We start from the raw sequence: 14245 nt of genomic DNA on the forward strand, positions 1-14245 counted from the left end.
TATTGCACGTAGAAGTTGTTTGGCAGCAGGATATAGACTCAACATTCTGGGCCTGGGATTTAGCACAGTCCTGAGTTTGATCCCTGCTACACAAAAAAGAAAATTAAAATTAAATAGTGCACTTTTCAGAGACACAACAAGGAGCAGTCATTGTAGGTAAGATTCTATGTTATAGAAATGAAGCTATTCAAAGCCATCAAATTTATTTCCCTGATTATAATGTTTTAGGAGAGTTTTCTGGAAGGAAGGAATAATCTTCTTCCCCATTATCTCTACTTGTTCTTGTATTTTAAAATCCAACAATTTTCCAGCATTCAACTCTTTAAGTTTCTCTCATACACACTGGGGTTCCAAATTTGTTGAAAAAATGTTTTAGTCAATGTTTAGTTTTGGGACATCAGTGTGTTGTTTGAGTTTAAACAAAATAAAGACTATTTGGGAGGTACAAAGAGGAGATCAAGAAGCTGGAATGATCTCATGGATACCCACACCTAGCTGGTTCTTATTGTTAATAAATTCAATGAGAAATGATGTTCAATTACCTCACAATAAGATTCTGGGTTCTCCCTTCATAAACCAGTACCAGAGAAATCAAATGTTGGGGAAAATCAGCTTCCTAACATCTATTGTTTCCAGATCAATATAAAGAGCATAAAGTATAAAAAGTATAAAATAACTGTATTTTATAAAAGAATATTTAATAATATTTCATTGTGGACACCTCACTTATTCTTCTTTTAAAATAATTCTTTCATTTTGCTGTCCTTACGCACCTTTTCTAGCTAACCGCTTAAAAGTTCTATTTCAGTATTTTTGGCTATAAATTTTGACTACAGATTAGATCCACTATTATGTTGCTGTAATGTTCAAAAGATAGATACTGTGTATGTTTTGCCTCAAAACTGTATTTCTAAGGCTTTAAAATGTACCTGGAACATGTGATTTCCTTTTAAAAATCTAAGATGAATAGTGCATGAGTTATATTTGTTACTTGGGATTAGATTGTTCCTTGTACTTTGATTGGTTCTTTTCTGTTTACTTATTATCATTTTAATCTGTGCTTTACCCCTTTGTGGATAGTTTATCAGTCTTTTACTAACCCACCACTCCTGGCCATACCCACTGTTCAATTCTTAATCTTTGTGAAACTTCTCTCCAAGTTCCAGATGGAAACAATTATCATTAGATTATGCTTTCTTAGAAAGCCTTTATTTCTCCATCAAATTTGAAAGACACTCTTTTAGGATACAGTAACATAGGTTTGTAAATATTTTCTTCCTGGCACTGAAACACAGCATTCCAAGTCCTCCTGGTTTGTAAAGTTTCTGTTGAGAAATCCATTTTTATTCTGCCAGGTTTGCCACTGTAAGTGGCTTAACATTTCTTTCTACTTTTAATAGTCTTTGTTCTGAGTTTTCCACAACTTGACTAAGACGTGTTATAGGGTTTTTCCCCTCTCTGACTATTTCCCTCTACTATCTTGATGATTATGCTATTTCTCAAAGTAAGGACATTTTCATTTGCAGATGAGCTGAGATAATTTAAAACTTGCTTGAAAATATCTCCAGTTTCACTAACCTAGAAACAAAGAGGAAGACAATAAGTTAGGATATCCTCATAGAATATAGGCTTTTGTGAATATTTACATATTGAAAGAGATAAAGGAGGCAGGGGTGATCTGAGAGGGTGTGAGAGGAAAAAGAATGAGGGGAAAAGGGAAGGGAATATAAATGGAAAGCAAGAGAAAGTATAAGGATATTGACTTCAATTAAAGAAATAGCATATGTGTGCATCTTTTATAAACTTAGAAAATCCAGTGAACAATGTGTATTGCAGAAGAATGTGAAACAAACAAGGTAATACAGCACAGGAACCAAAGCATATATATCTTGTACTGTCTTGTACTGTTAAACAATTATATATCCACATGATCCCCTCCCCTCCCCTTCCTTGTGGAGGCATGCACCAGAGACTGATTTTCCTGCACTTCTATTGTTGGACTATGCCTAATAAAAAGAAGAATGTAAAAATCTCTGGGTTTTTGTGAAGACTCCAGGTCTCCTCCATCTCTGTCCAAGTAGCAGAAGTCATTTCTGCCTCTGTGCATTATGGGAAGTCTCGGGCATGTTCTCCCATGGTGACAATGGTCCCAACCTGAAACTTGAGTCTCCTCTGTACCTGGAAGCTAGGGTGCCTGGAAAATCACTCAGCTGTGCTGTCAGTGGGCAGACCCAGACGCTGGGCCAAAGCTTTTTGAATTCCCACCTCTTGTCTTGGAAGCAGGGCTGGGCAGTGGGACTGAGAGGACTGTGGATTCCTCCATTCAGGGAGAAGAGGCTTGGGTGCTCCAGCTCTGGGTGGATGAAAAGCTGTGAGAGCCCTGCCTCCCCAGCTATGCTGCCTGACTCAGATGCCCACCCACTCTGAACCCTCTCCTGGCCCAGCTATTTTCCTGCTGCAGTGTTCAAACCACCTTTGGTGTTTGCTTCCTGCCCTTCTCCATGTTGGACTTAACTCCACCTAGTTGAATGTGCGCACCACCAGCTGGGTTTCTCACAGTGCTCTCTCAGCTTGGCTTTCTACCCCAGCAAGGCAGATATTAGGACATTCCCCTCAATCTCTTGATTTTACTTTTCCTGGGTCACTGTCACTGTTCTCTTGGACCCAACCTAACTACTGAGGGGGTACTCGCTCCCTAGGGAGAAATGGCTTTAGGGTCCCATAGATAGAAACATGTGTGGGATTTCTCTTCTACTCTGCCTACCACTGAAGATGGCTCTCAGCAAGGTCCCTGCTTAATTGCTGCTCCTCCTGGTTCTCCTGAGCCCGAGAAAGAGGGGAGTTCTGAGATGGCTCCTGACCTCACGCTGTCCCCATCCAGAGAAATACTGGGAAGTGTCACTACCGCCCCTGCTCATGGGATTGAACTTCAGGCTTCATTCTCATCATGATAGTTCTCCATCCTGTCCTAAAGTCAGCACTCATAGAATGTGCAGAAGCATCTCTCATGGAGATGGAGGATGGAGCTCTCCCTCCCCACACTGAGCAAATCTTCATTCATTGCCTGCGTGGATTCCTTCTGCTGCTTTACTCATCTTTCTAAATGCCAATAGGTCTGGGTTTGACCTGGTTGCTGCTCACCCAAGTTGCAACGCAGTGACTTCTTATGGTTTCTTTGTCTGCTCAAGGAGCGGTGTATTTGGGGTGTGCACAAATATCCTGGAATGTGTGGTGTCTCTTATGTGAGTGACACAATGTGTAAATAACTTAATGAAAATAATGAAATAGAGATGGTAGGAAATAGGGAGGTAATTTTGAAGGGGAAGGGGAGCTCAGAAATAGAAGAGCAGAGAGTCCTAAGAGGGGCAGGGTGATTAAAAATGATCAAGTGCAATGTGTGCATGTACAGATCCCCCAACATGAATGTAATTATTTGTATCATATGCACATATGAATAAAACCTGTTTTAAGTGTTCTAGAAGAGGCTGTGAGTTCTGCCTGCCTGTGGTCTGGCATTTTTAAGCCCTGGTCGTCTAAAATTTGGCAAAATGAAATTTGATGCTCCCACTAGTTAAACTCTCTTTGAGAGTTTTATTTTCACTACTAGAAACTTTAAGATAATTGAGAAAGTATTCCTCCCTTACAAGACAGTCCAGAGAACCAATCAGGTTGTGACAAGTTACAGGTATGGATCTGGGAGAGAGAATCAGTTTGATTAAAGAAAGCTGAAGACAAAAGTTCACAGGTATTAGCTTTTCTGAAGCCCCCTACCTACATCTCACGGGGTAGCTTTCTGTGCTCTCCCTGCTTTCTACTTTCCTTGCAAATAAAGTGTTTTTGTTTTTCAATTTAAGCTTCATTCCCCTAACTCCTTGTGACTTAGTTTAAGAATCCAATGAGCTACTCAGACAGCAAACCTGCAGTGTACATCCTCAGACCCAACAGTTAGGAAACCATATGAAATATCCCTGGCTGTGAGAGAAAATGACCTAAGAAACTAACACCCTATAGCTACAAATGCAGAAGTTTTAATTATAATATAATTACATATGCACTCACATGCACTCCTTGTAAGGGCACTCCTGACACTTCAATATCCTCTGTACTGAGAATGAGGGTGACAGTAAAAGAGAGTAGCTGCATAATCTGTGTGCAGGTCCTGACCAGTGGCCCAAGTTCCTCACACACCCAGCCCTTGCTCTGTGTTGCATGGTTATCCAATGCCTATGAGCCACTCAGTTTAATCAGAATGGCTCCCATAGATCAATAGATTATATTGTGTTTATATAATAATATAAATGTTTTCTACCTCATGAAACAAAGAAAATGAATCAGCTTTAATTAAATTAAAATTAAAGCATTTCTTAAACTAAAATGTTGTCCACACATTCATACATTCTATTGATAGGTTAGCCCAAAAAACTGATATACTTTCTAAATCATTAAAATACAAATGAATGAGTATAAGATAAACCTATGCCATATAAAAATACCTGGAAATTGGAGCGTGGAAATAGTACATAAATATGTGAAATTATGAAGACCTTTATGTGATGAGAGAAGACCCTTAACAATATATTAAACAGTAAATATTTATTAAATTCTTAACCCTAATGTCAAAGAAAGACACCCAGTAATATCAACTAATATGGATTCTAGAAAAGACAGATATTGAAGTTAAGTATAAAAGTAAAATAACCAATATTGACGTAATAAAAGGCACAATTTTGTCACTGACTTGAAAGTAAAAGTAATATGTGACATTTTAAATTATTTGGATACAATAATTTGAATTTCAAAAAGTTGTTATTTTTATAATCACATGTTTGGAGTAAAACAATCAGTGCAATAATTTTTAAACAAGTTCAAATAAAACAGCTTACTTGGGAAATGGAACTGTATATTATACAACAATCTTAAGATATAAAAGAATTTTAAAATGGATATTACAAATGTAGAGATAAAATATTTTAAAAATAGGAGGTTTTTATCACTCTTCTTGATCTAAGTTTAAGGACTGAAACATATTGTAAATTCATTGTCAATTCTTTCCTTTGCAAAAGTTTATTTTAAAAGTATAACATATGAGGCAAATGTGATAATCATTAATTTATTTTGAAAGAACACTATAAACCTGAAGACAACAGAGAAAGGCAAAGAAGCCAGGCTGAGGCTCATTGTCATGTCACAGAAAGGTGTGGTCTTGATGTGGCTCACAAGAACATATGTAACAGGTGTTATTGCTCACTGATTCTCAAATTGATAAATGCAGTACATTTCAGGCTCAAAGCATTATACAGTGAAAGGAGTAATTTTTCTCATATGCTGAGTACATGGGAATCTTACATGTTTTAATTATACAGAGTTTATTAGATAGTAAACTTTAAGGTGAATAAAGAAAGTGACACAGATTATACAAGAAAGGACAGGAATTGTAAATATATATACACACACACACACACTGATAAATACGAATTTAGAAAAGCATGCACAAAACAAGTAACAAGGTATATATATTTCTCGTTTATATATAATCATCATTTTCTAAATTGTCTTCAACATTAAGATATATCACTTTCCTATCACTTACTTCTACTTCAATATATTACCTAATCCTAAAGTGGAAACTGCTACCCTGTGTTAGTTTGCAAATTAAATTGAATAAAAGAGATTTGTAAAGCATAAAGGAATACTATTCAGAAATATGCAGTGTTTATTATGTCAAAATATTATAGGATTCTAAGTCTTTTGGTGATAATGGCTGACAGTTATTTTATTGTCCTGAAAGTTTTATGTCATCCTTCTGATGACAGGGACATGGAATTATTGTATATAGTGCAGTTGTGCATAATGAACCTTATTATTTCAGTGAATTAGTGTTTGTCAAATGCTAGAGAAGCACCAGATGTAGAACCTAAAAGCGATAATCTTGACTTGAAAGCAATTGCTCCAAACTTTGCTGCTAAAAATCATTATAAAGAGAATGACACATGAAAAATGAATTGATGTTTAATTGTAAAATTATTTTAAAATGGATTTTTACAGAAATATTGTAATTCTATACATCATAAGACTACAAAAATTTTCACTTTTTGCATAAAAATTTTCCCTAATAGCACATGCTTTTACACCTTAGATTTAACACTCAACTGATGACTCCAAAATATAATATGAATTTGAAAGTTCCTGTCTCTCAAAATCACCAAGATCATGTTTGGTAGGAGCAGCTGGAAAAGGGAAGAAAAGTTTTATAGTGTTTTAGAATCAGCCCAAAGAATTTCTTTTTTTTTCCCATTAAGTTTATTGGTACATTTTAGGTGTAAAATACAGTTACGTTCATCATTGGGATCTTGTACCTTTACATGAGTATTTGGTTCTTTTTTTTTTAACCCTTCCCTTGCCCTCCCTTCACCCCCACCACCCTTCCCTATTTGCAAAGACTTTGTTTCCATTTTTTTCCTTTTCTCATATTTTTTCTTTTCCCTCTTTTCCTTTCCCCTACTCCTCCCACTTCCTCTGCTCCTTTAGACCTTTTCTTCCTGTTACACAATATCAATTCTACATTTTTAAAATTACAATATCAAGATCTAGGAGACATTACCACAGATTTTACAGAATTTAAAAGGATATAGAAAGCATATTTAAAAAATCTGTTTTGAAATAAATTTGACAACTTCTAAGAAGTACTTTGGAAGACAAATTAATGAAACTGACTCTGGAGGAAATATAAAATTTTAATAGTACCTATTAAAGAAAGTATATTCCTAGCTTGAAAACCTACCTATATGACAACAGCAGGCTCATATACATTTTAACTGATACATTATATCAAACAATTAAAGCAGAAAAAAGAAGGAACACTTCTCTCCTCATTTTAGAAACTCAACATTGTGCTAATCCTAAAGCTGGATAAAGATAATAGAAGAAAAAAGTATGAACATAGATAGAAATCTGTTTAACAAAACAAACTATTGGAAGTCAGATCTGGCAGGATGTAGAAAGTGGTTTTGTTATAGGGATGGCAGTGTTGGTTCAGCATTGGAAGATCCACCCCCAAAAGTCATCGTTTTAACAGAGGAAAGGAAAAAGCCATATGATCCTGTCACTAGTTGGAGAAAAAGTATTGGACTAAATTCTACAGCTGTTCATGGTAAAAGCTATCAGGAGACTAGAAGTAGAACAGAACCTTCTCAACACATTAAAGACATGTACTCCATACTTCCAAAGAATTTCTTAGAAGAAAAAAGACAAGGAGAAATGTGTAAATGCCCAAGATCCCTGTTATCTTAATTGTTCAGCACTCTCTCACTCCTGCAGGACTCTCAGGGCAACTTTCTTCACCTTTTTGTTTCTGAGACTGTAAATGAGAGGGTTCAGCATGGGGATCACAATCATGTAAAACACAGAAGCCACCTGATCCCTTCCCAAGGAGTAAGATGTTTTCGGTTTTAGGTAAGTAAAGATGGTACTGCTGTAGAAGATGGTGACTCCCAGGAGATGGGAGGCACAGGTAGAGGAGGCACAGGTAGAGAAGCCTTTTTTTTTTGTTTCCAGCAGTGGAATTAATTTTCAGAATAGTGGATAGAATGGACACATAGGATCCAGATATGGTGATGAGGGACAGTACTAATGTACATCCAGCAAAAATGAATATACTGATTTTGACCTCATAAGTGTCACTGCAGGACAGGGCTAAAATTGGGGATGAGTCACAGAAAAAGTGCTGGATGACACTAGACTTGCAGAAGTGCAGTTGGCTCATAGAAACTGCATTGACAGTGGAATCCACAAAGCCAATAACATAGGAGCCAGTGAGCAGGGCATGGCACAGTCCTGTGGATATAATGACTGGATAGTGCAGGGGGCTGCAGATAGCTACATAGCGATCATAGGCCATTGAGGAGAGAAGTAAACATTCAGCAGCACCAAAGACTATAAAAAAGTATAGCTGGGTGAAGCTGCCCAGGAAAGAGATGCTCCTGGTGGAAGTCAGTAAGCTCTGTAAGGTTTTAGGGGCGATGACACTTGAGTAGCTGAGGTCGAGAAATGACAGGTGAATGAGAAAAAAGTACATGGGGCTGTGAAGCTGGGGATCCAGACGAATGATCATTATCATCCCCGCATTCCCCAGCACTGTGACCAGGTAAATCAGGAGAAAGAGCATGGAGAGGACCAGCTGTGTCTCTGCAGAGTCAATCAGCCCCATGAGGATGAAGCCAGGCACACTGGTGGAGTTCCATCTACCCATGTTGTTTTGCTGCACTTATCTGTCAAATAAATAATTTTAGAAATTAATCTGATTTCAAATTTTTTTTGTTTATGTGAATGGCTCAATATTTTCAATAGCGTTCTTTGGAATTGATGAAAACCATTGTGAAGCACAGTGAAAAAATTCAATCACCATGTATAAATAAGGCTATAAAAATGCCACGTGTTTTGTATATTAAAGGGTTGCATCCTGTTTTTAGCATGAAACCGTTGCTATTCTAAACTCTTTGTATTATTAACACATTCAATTCTTAGGGAAATATTATACCTTAAGGAAATTTATCCACATACTTTACTTCCTAAAATGGGCACAGAGATTACTTATGTACAAAAGAGTAGTTACATATTGCTACTGATTCTGCCTGGATATTTTTGCTTCAGAGAACAGACTTACAATACTGTGTTCCAGATCAGAATTGTTTTTACCAATCCTGCATTAGAATATATAATTGTCCAGGCAAAAAAACCCATTTTTAGCGTATTATTTAGTGCCCATTTGTTCCCAATGACTTATTATACTAACTAAAGTAATTTCTGTCTGGAAACTTTGGTGAATCACATTAACCTAAAATTCTTGAAGATATAGTAACTGAAGAAAAATATTAATCTTGAAAACTTTTGGATTTTTAAAAATAGGCTTCTTCTCCAGCTTCCCCTGGCCAACAGCATGAATTCTCTTCCTGTCCTCACTCAAATGACTGCACAGAGAATGAATGCTCAGTCTCAGAAATACCATGACTGCCTGAGAAGAGCATTCAGATACCACCCCAGCAGGTCAAGGTCTGCTTTAACTTGGAAAAGGGAGGGAGGGAGCTTGGAGTCACCTGGACATAAAAGCCCTGGCAGAAATTAACACAAGGAGACAGAGATTTGTGGAGAGCAGAGGCTCCTGTCTCTCCTGTGGAGTAAATACACCCTTTCTTTGCACCAAAATGACCTTTCCCCACCTTTTTTGAGGCAGCCAGAGGCAGGATGGAACTTCAGCTCTGGTAACAATGTATTTTTTAACTTGCCCATTCAAATTCAATTTTCCTCAAAATATTGTATTTTCAGAATCTGTACATTGCTTGTATACTTTGATTTTTCATACTATATTCCTTTTTCTGCAAATCTTAACATTACTTATGGTGATGCTCAAATGATATGTGTGTACATATTTATTTTGTAAAATCTCCTTTATTTTACCTAGTACAATCCAGCCTAGTTCTCAGAATGGTACTTACTGCCCACCTAAGGTGTTAAAAAACTGTCTTCCAATGTTGTCCATTCAGAAACTTGTCAAGGACCAAATATTCTCAGAAGTAAAGTATGAAACAATATAGTGAGCTTGAAATTATTGTAATCTGTTTGTTTTCTAGGGGTAATTTATCTTTATGTTTTTCTGAATTAATTTTTTTATTCTGAGGTAAACTGTATCACCCTAGAAATTTTGTTCAAGTCTTGATCAGATGAAAAGTCACCCCAAAGTTACCTCTGAAAAGAGTCTGAGGGAGACCTGTGAATGGAAACAAACCAGTGTGTGCCTCTCCTCTGAGTCGGCCTTTTATACTGGGCATTCAGAACACTGCAGCCTTTGGTCATCCTTGGGGAGCAATTTTCAGGGAAGATTTCTTGGCCCGATTCCAAGGAGAAGAATTTAAAAACTTAATGAACTCGAGATTTTGTCTTTTCCCTTAGAAGTCCCTCATTTACTACATGAACACTTCATCTTCACATGTGATACTACAAGTTTCTGCTGAACTTTGTTTATTTACTTTGTAAATTGATACATAGTTAGATATACTTACCAGAAATAATGTATACATTTGAGTGATTAATCAGAATTTTTTGACTAGGAAGTTACAGAAGAAATTTCCTGAGTTCTACTTTCTTTACTATGAAGGATGGAACAATCAAATGTTTGGCCTGGAAATGTTTTATACTTCAATGAATGAGTAGGCATAATGCTTATTCATTAGCAAAAAGTAGAAAACATTTTAATAAAAACATAAAGCATTTGAAGTCTTCTTACTCTTTTTTATGGACTAGTAATCTCCTCCACTGTTTTCCCTTTGTGAAAAAAATCTTATTTGGATGTGTAATTTTAAGTTTGCGTAATTATTATACTACAGTGCATTGACTATTTTATCCTAATTTTATGTCTCAATGTATTCTGCCAGGACCAGGTATGTTAGCCTGTTACTAAGGAGCCCCCTCATGTCTCATGCACTGGACAGGACTCCAGTCTTCACTAACAGAACTGGGAAGATGAATAGGCATCCTCAGGCCCCACAGGCATGGGCCAGAACCTGCATTCTGGTTTGTCTGTCTGGATGGTTTCATCTACAGGATACATTCATGTAATATATTTTATCATTTTAGTGTACCTGATTTTTTTATTTTATAAAAGAAAAACAAGCACAAAGATGTAACCAGCCTGGATACTACCATAAAATTGGTAATGAATAGTGGGAAAATATCTGCTTTGTTGTATATAGTCCCGTAAGATGTTGTCTTGAAAAAAAATAACAAGAAAGTTACACATAATAGTAAATCCGAAATATTTTATTAATAGTTGAAAGTTAGGGTTTATTCCTATAGCACAAATTTCCTGTGGGGTTGAATTCTTAACACTTCTTCATGAAGAGAGAATAATTATCACTAATATCAATATCTAACTAACAAATGCTTCACCAACAAATAATTTATAATTTGTTGGAGGACCTCTCCAGCTTTTTTTTCCAAATTTAGGATGAGAAAGAAGGAGGGAGGATATAGGTGGGATAGGCTGTAGGGGCAAGCCCTTAATAAGAACATTTACATATAAGAAGAAAAGAGGTAAGCAAGGGATAATCAAGAAGTGCAGGAGAAGGAGGAATAAAGAAGAGAAAGGAAGGGAATATAAATGAAAAAGGAGAGAAGTAGAGGAGAGTGGATCCAGTGAAAGAATTAGCAGATACCTGTGTGCTAGAATGTTAGAAAGCCTGTGAAACAACCCTGCCAGGAGAGGACCTAACAAAACAAGGTAAGACCCTACAGATGCACTCACAATAGCCTAGTGCTTACATAATCACACACACTGTGATTCTGCCTCCTTGTGGGGGCATCTGCACTGGAGACCAGTATTTCCTGTAGAATTCCACTTGGGACAAGGGCTAATAGTAAGAGTAACATGGAAATCCCCTTGTCTTTCCCTGTGTCTCCTCTCAGCCTCTGTCCAGGTAGGAGAGGTCATTTCCTACAGTCTGGAGCTGAGCTCTGCCCTCTGTGATGATCTCAGTCCCCTCCCATGTTGGCCCTTGTGGAGCCTGGACCACAGCTGCCCTCATCCCCTCTGCTCTTGGCACCCAGTGTGAGCAGAAAACGTGGTATCTGCCTAATTTGTGTGCAGGTCCTGACCATATCCCCAGTGTCTCAATTCACAGGCTTGGCTCCTGGATGCTTGGATGCCCAGTATCTATGTGCTTCTGTGGTTACTCTGAAAGCCTCCAATAGATCAACAGCTCACTATAACATACTATGATCACATAATAACAATATAAATGCTTTCCTCCCTATGAGATTATTTAACTTTAATTTAATTAAAATTAATGAATTCCTTTAACTTGAACATTGTCTACAAACTTACACATTCTACTAACAAAAACTAATACAATAAATTCTGATACAATATATTTTCTAAATCACAAAATACATATGAAAGAAAATAAGGTAAAAGTATACATTTCATAAACAACTGTAGAGGGGAAAGAGCCCATGAATATAAAATTAAAAGATATTCTTGTAATGAGGGAAGAGCCAAAACAATATTTTGAACAAAGATATTAAATTCTTAACCTTGACAACAAAGAAAATCAGGAATAACTACAAATATAGATTTTTAAAAATATAAATATAAAAGGAAAACCATTAATGATTTGAAGTAATATTGATATAAGAAAAGGCATAATTTTTGCATTGATTTGAAAATTAGAATAACATAGTATATTTTTTGTTTTCTGTTTTTGATAAGGTTGGCTAAGGGTTTGTCAATTTTGTTTATTTCTTTGAAAGAACCAACTCTGCTTCATTGATTTTTTGTATCATTCTCTTAGTCTTCACTGCATTGAATGGATTTCTCATTGTCTCTTACTATTTCTAAGAAGTTTTTCTTTTCCTACTCACTATCATCTATATTTGATATTTTGTAATCCTATCTTCTATATCTGATATTTTGTCCTCACACTGACTCATTCTACTATGTAAACTTTAAATGGAGTTTTTAATCTCCTGGATTTCTGTTTGCAGCTGTTTTATGGATTCCATTTATTTTTTATGCTGTGATACCATCATGTTCTTCAGCTCCTCTATAATTTAATCTCTGTCTGCTCTAGAGTTATTAATCATGTCTTGCAATATGGACAGAATGTATGTTGTTAGCTGAGAAATTATTTTGGATTTGCTTTTTTCCAGATCCTTTTTCTTTGCCAGTTCAAGGAGTCCAGATGGTTGAATATCAGATTGTTCCATCTCATTGCCCTTTGGGGTTGCTTTAGGTGATCTGGAAATCTGGTTTTGAGACTTGTTTATGAATCTTCTCATTTCAACAGATGCAGCCTGCTGAGCCTTTGTTTAGCTGACTTTTTGCTAGCCTCATGGTCTTAAATTCTCAGCAAGCCACCAAGAGGCCTTTTCTTTTATGCTCAACACTGTGCCAATTTCTGGGTTCAGATGGTGGCCTTCTGGATTCCTGAGGTGCCCTGTTTTGCAGGCAGGGTTCTCTCTGGGGCCTGTGCACACTTGGGATGGTATCTGGGTGTGCCTTTGCCTGAAGCCTTCCCCCTCTGCTCATGTGTTGTCCTGGAGGGCTTTTAGCTGAGAGCTGTGCACGTGAGTCTCTGGTGTCTGAATGGGCTTCTGGCTGGGGTCTGCATGCACTTAACAATGGTAGCTGGGGCCTGTGGGCCCAAGCTTCTGGGATCTGGGAAGGGTGCTGGCTGGGACCTGTATGCACCCATGCCACTCTGTTTCATGCAGGCTTACTGCTGGGATCAGCCCACACTTACAGATTTAATTTGGGCTGGCCTCTGGCTGTTGCTTGTGTGCCTGAGCAATTTTTTTCCAGGTGGGTCTTTGGCTGGGGCCTGTAGGCCCAAGCTGCTGGATACTGGGAGGGGGCTCTGGCTGGGACCTGTGCATGCCCTGGAAGCTCTGGTCCAGGTGGGCTTTTCATAGGGTCCCGTGCACACTTACCAATGATATCTGTGCAGGCCTCTTGCTCAGGTTAGCCTTTTAAAAAGAACACCTCCATGTATTACATATTCTATGGCACTTCATTCTTCAATAAGTGAACTATCTATTCACAGGTGATAAATACATATTTTGAGACCCCACAGAAATGAGCGAGAACCTCCATTAGCCAGGGCCACCTGCTTCAAGTACAATCTGTACATGTGGAATGTGTTTTCCTGTTTTATGACACTTGATTTTATTTTTTATTTTAGAAAAGTAAAGTGATCAGAAAGACAAAAAGTATGGAATAAAACAAATTTTGTAATGAATTCAGTGGACAAAACTTTGCTTTCGTTATATATAAAGTATAGTATTTTGAAATGATAAAAATTAATTAAAATATAATAATAAAACTGAAATATTTCATTGAATATTATCTGTACACAAAGAGGAACCAAACGTAGGATTGGAAAAAGTAGACAATGAGAATCAAGGAACATAGATATTGTGAATCTTGCATTAAATACTGTAAACTCAAATGTGATTTATAGAGAAAAGTGAACCTCTGAGGAAAAATGTGTTTTGGAAATTTCAAGAGAAGTTTTGTCATGGTGAATAAGAGCTACTTCCATTCAGTATTATATTGCTAATGGACTTGTTGAAAGACAATGCTGTTCATCCACAATGCAACCCTAACAACATTAATCCTAAACCTAACCATAACCCAACTATCCTAAACCCTAATTCAAACCATAACCATAACTTTAACAACCCTCACCCTAACCCT

General features: G+C 37.1%; 1 pseudogene; it reads right to left on the reverse strand.

Annotated features, from left to right (window-relative positions):
• Window positions 1-7281: 7281 nt before the first annotated feature.
• Window positions 7282-8248, reverse strand: LOC147820728 (olfactory receptor 8H1-like; annotated as a pseudogene).
• Window positions 8249-14245: the final 5997 nt, after the last annotated feature.

Source organism: Heterocephalus glaber, unplaced genomic scaffold, assembly GCF_053883595.1.
Source record: "Heterocephalus glaber isolate CG9 unplaced genomic scaffold, H.glaber_assembly_v1.0 deba00001805, whole genome shotgun sequence".
In the NCBI taxonomy this organism is placed as follows: Eukaryota; Metazoa; Chordata; class Mammalia; order Rodentia; family Bathyergidae; genus Heterocephalus; species Heterocephalus glaber.